The 5,196-nt window shown below is 33.3% G+C and overlaps 1 protein-coding gene across 1 annotated transcript in view; it reads right to left on the minus strand.

The window, feature by feature from the left end:
• The window catches only part of LOC112462904, a 3,346-nt gene extending 3,053 nt beyond the window's left edge, over positions 1 to 293 (minus strand). The window contains exon 1 of the mRNA XM_025028971.1: positions 192 to 293. The gene's annotated coding sequence lies outside the window, so the exon portion shown is untranslated. The remainder of the gene's footprint in view (positions 1 to 191) is intronic.
• Between the last annotated feature and the right edge of the window lie 4,903 nt (positions 294 to 5,196).

The raw sequence follows: 5,196 nt of genomic DNA on the forward strand, positions 1-5,196 counted from the left end.
ACACACACACACACACACACACACACACACACACACACACACACACATATATATATATCAAACATTCAATCGCATTTTAATTTTTTATATTGATGATAGGCAGAATCTTATTTTGTCTCAAAAAAAATGTGTTCATGATTATGTTTAATCTAATTTTTAAACATAGAGAAGACACGACTATCATGTCTTACGTATAATTGCAGTTGTGAAACGTTTCGCCTTGCTCCCGTATTTTTTTAGAATAGCGATTTCATTCTCATCTCTTAGGTCGTTACATACATCTTGAAGCCGATCCAGCGAACTCCTTATCTGTCAATAATATTATGCCAATTTTTTTTTTTTTTTTTAAAGGATGGTGACTATTCTGGTCCCTTTTCTAGGCAAATAAAATAAAGTTTATTCAAAAGCTTATGTTAGAAAATTAACGTAACCAGGAGCTTAAGTTTGCAACTAATACAGGAGAGGAACATTAGAATGTAGGACGAAGCTTGAGTATCGGACGCTATAAGTGTTTTCGTACCCATCACTCAAATCACTACTTTTTACGTTTGCAGTATGTTATCCAAGAAGCTTGCTGGGAGTGAAGTAGGCAAGGAATGTCTACCATATTCTGAACACCATGTTACTGTTATAACGTGGACGCAACAATTTACTGCGAAGACCATTCTTACAATGACAGTAGTATCCTATTATGGCATCTGAGGCTTCATTCGGTTCTTATCCGATTAGGATATAAACCAAGTATTTTGTACTTCCATAATAACGTGTCGAATTTAAACGAGATCATTATCTCCTGTCAGTAAGTTATATTTTTAAATGTGCGTGCGCGTTCAACATAAATGCACACTTATAGAGTTTTCTACTGGGAAAACTAGAGCAGTACTGGTGCACACTGAATATAATTTTATTGCTCCAATGTGAAAATCAGTTTACATATTTTCAGTGTGTAATGTTCTATTGACAAAAATTTGTCAAGTTAAACACGGTAGAACATTAAACACTGAAAATGTGTGTACTTCAGCGTGCACGAATGTTACACTAGTTTTCCCAGTAGAAAACGCTATTAGTTTGTACGTGCAGTCTGCTCGTACGTGTTCAGCACAATACACTGTTTCGAGTTGAACCTGCACGGACAGCTGAGTACATGTATCACACGCTCGTTTTATTTTCCCTCCAAAAACTTAGCCGATCCAAGATAAGCATGCAACAAACATGCACCATTATGAAGTTGATAGAATCCAATGGAAGCCTTACTGGGATCTAAATCTATAGGATAATATTTAAAAAATATTGTATATCAAATTGAAAACGAAGCAAAGATCATGTTTTCTAACAAATCTAATAGGGCCTCTCTTGCACATTCTGCAGAAAAACTCGCATAGCATTGAATCAGGACTTTATGACAAATAATATTTGAACCGTACAGAAAAGGGCTCAGAAATCACCAAAAATGGTCATGCTTCTTTCAAAATACTTATAGTCAAACTTCTGCATTCTTGATTAGAACGGAATTATTTATGTTATTTTTTTAAATACTCTTTACATTATAATTATAATAGAAGTAGAGTTCTTCAAATCATGAAGAACTAAAAGGAAATTAAGAATAACTGGATAAATTTAGTCCTAATAGATAAGGAATATAAAAATCCGACAGTTTTACATTCAAAAATTCTGTTTATCACTAATGCATATATGATTGATAACGCTCTTACAGTATCGGCGTTAATCCAAAACGAATTGTATTTGATCACATAGTATGTAAAGAAGAATGTAGTAGAAATAATCTTGATAATATGTTCTGGAGTACATTTTGACGTCAAGAATGTGGTAAACTGCAAAAAATAATTTTTAATAATTAAATTAGCCACGTCAAAAAAGCAACAGTAGATTGTCTGATTAGCTAACTGTAATTTCTTTATTCTCCGTTACTCTGTATAGGTACTATGTACAATAAATTAGTAAAGAAAGCAAGTAATTAATATTCGGATATAATCACAATACGGTACGGTAGGACAGTATTACAATAATATTATTTTAATGACATAAAATATTTTCCAATATAGTTTAAAATTAATTTGATAGATGCAATTAAAATAACGCTTTGTTTTGTGCAATAATTGATAGTTTATTTTATAATAATAAAATTAAAATCATAACATACTTGGAACATAATGAAAGTTATCAGAATCCCAAGGAATAAAATTGACTGAAGTTCAACGACTCGCGATCGTTGGTAAGGCCACAAACCAACGGCAAGCAGCAGGATTCGATTGACGTTAAAATGTCGAGTTTCGAGACAAATCATCTCTTCGTAAGCACAAAGATATATTTGACGGAAAAGCAGTGGAAGGGTATCTCTCCTCTTTTCTCTTGATTGATGGTATATTTGCCTAAGCAATGCTAAATATTAGTATTTCAGCTTCAAATTAGTAAATTTTGTTAATGTTAGTATATTTACAATTAGTAAATCATATAATGTTACCAAAAAAAATTTTTTTTCCAGCGAAAATATTTTCACTCATATACACTCTTCCGCAAAAAATTCGGGCTACATCAGCGTTAAGAAGCACTTAATTCAAAGTTACATATCTTTGTAAAAAAATCATCGCAGAGTGATGTTTTAAAGGTTTTTAAAGCATTTTAAAGCTTGAGTCCTCATCTTTCGAATGCTTCAAGACTTTTTCCTCTGCGAAGATTTTACTACAAACGGCGCTAATTTAAATTAGACATTGCAAAATTGAAGAATAAACTTCAACTTTTATAGCGTGCACATAGAGTACGATATTTATTCTCCAAATTTTATTGATTATATCGTAAAATTTAACATTTTCTCTTTAAAATGTTTTTTTTAATCATTACGTTATAATTTTTTTTACTGAGTTATGACAATTTGAAGTGAATAGTGAATTTTCTGGTCTTTTCTCTGAAAACCTGTATTCTGTCGCCGATATTTGTATCTTTTAATTTTTTATGAAAACTGCTCCGTTGGCAAAATGATGCAAATGACAAACTGCAATGTTCATACGGGAGTAACAAGCAGCGAGGTACTTATCTCCGCTGTGGCACAAACATTGAAGCACGCGCTCGATAATCTTACTATAGTAGGAAAATCATTTATACGTTCGTCTGTAGAAATCGTTCTTGGACATACATCTCTTAGCATGTTGGGCAGTGCAAATTTGTCGGCAGCTGTTATATTTACCGAGATTTGAACGGAGGGCTCTTTTAGATTGTAAAAAAACCATTTCGCGATTTTTCATCCACTGTTCCTTTGAATATAAATACTAAAAAACAGCACATAAGCAATAACATATCCTTGGAGCCATATAGCTCCAATCTCCCTTAATTGAGTATATATTTCCGATAATTACATATCGGCAATATATACTACTAAATATCATTAAAAATTAAATAAAGTATCAGTTGATTGCGCTACAAGAAGGGAACTAATAAAGAAAATTTTTTTTGCATTTTATTTAATAACGGAGTTATTCAAAAATTTATTACATTTGCAAACAGAAAACTTTTTTAATAACAATTATAAAATCTCAGTAACAAAAAATTTTTATTGTACTCAACTTTGTCAGATTACAATCTAGAATCCCGATTTCTCACACATCACGCTTCAGCACACATGACCTAAAATGCGAGATCGAAATGATCTCAACATTTCTATTTCTTTCACCTTTACCGTCCCGTCTCCATTCTCTCGCTTCCAAATTGAAACCAATTTTATTTTATCATTATTAATTTATAGTCTTAATTTTCCCTCATCGAATAGAGAACAGTAAAATAAGATATCGAAGTACTCAACACCTGTAATAAAATATATCTTTTGTTTTATTCTGTAATAATAAGTTATATTGAAAATATAATAGACAATTAGACACAATATGTTTTGTTACGTCCAAACCTCAGGATTTTGTTTAGCTGGAAAGCGAAGGAATGGCTAGCTAAGGGTGATGGTATGGAAGGATTCAATGCAGATACTAACGGTTGTTTCGCAGGTATACGCAGTAAGACGCGTGCCTTGTGTCAATCGCACTTTTCAAAAGCTCCGGATATGGGTCAACGTCCCGTAGGGACGCTAGGACGCCTTCCGTGAGCGGTGCGATCGTCGGTCCTGTTTTAGGTCAAGAAACTTAAACCTTTTAACCTAGGATCGGATCTTCGAGCACAGAATCTAATTTGAAACTCTGTATTGGACTTGAATGCGACAATGTTCGTAAAACGGAAGAGAAGAAAAGAGAACCAGAGAGAAAAGCTAGACCGATGTGAAGTGAAGAACTGAAGTGGAGTGATTGAGTTCCGTGATATTGCAGTTAATATAAGAAGTTCAATTGGTGGATTTTGTCTTGAGATGTGTCAGGTTCCGAGGATTTTAGTAGGACGTTTCCACCCGGGATGTAGATTTGTGTTTTCAGAATTACTCATTGAGTGAGCTCGACGTGGGAGCATCACTATTGTATAATTTTGATTTCCGCCTATATACCTATCTATTAGCGAGCTAAATACAGATATCGACTACCCATTTTTACGGCTTCCCATTGACGAGTCATGTGAGGCTCCTATACCATCATCTTTTGGGGGTGCGAGCTATCGCTTCTTCCAATGACTCATCTAATTTTCTAATTATCGCCAATTTCTTTTTTATTAAAGTCGGCGACAACTCTTGATCCTCGGTTTATCTCGCGACCGTATTTTTGTTAACAAACAGTTTTATTGGGATTGCATATTTTTATTGACGGTTTAAAACTAAAAGAGATTTTCATTAACAGTTACAGAATTTTCAGACTCCGTTTTGCTTCCTCATAGAGGAAGCTTTGTTTTCGTGAAAAATGTGTGTGTGTGTGTGTGTGTGTGTGTGTGTGTGTGTGTGTGTAACGCTTTTGTTGTCCGTTTATGCTCTAACTTCCGTAATTTTTTTAATATCGGGATGCATTTTCTTTAATCGATAGAGTATCATGTATATAAAAAAGCTTGGGTTTGAATTTGGCGATAATCGGTAAAGCGGTTCTTTTTTAATAAAATTTAGAATTTTTGTATAAATGTTTGTGGTTGCTCTAATTTCCGCAAATTTTGAGATATTGGTCTATTTCTAGTTTTATTATATTCTTCAGTTTTTTCTACCCCTATTTCATATTAAATTCTTTAAGATTAAGTTGATTAGATCCAGCTTTATACGCGATCAAAGGT

Source organism: Temnothorax curvispinosus, unplaced genomic scaffold (genome assembly GCF_003070985.1).
Source record: "Temnothorax curvispinosus isolate PA1 unplaced genomic scaffold, ASM307098v1 QBEX01012922.1, whole genome shotgun sequence".
Lineage (NCBI taxonomy): Eukaryota > Metazoa > Arthropoda > Insecta > Hymenoptera > Formicidae > Temnothorax > Temnothorax curvispinosus.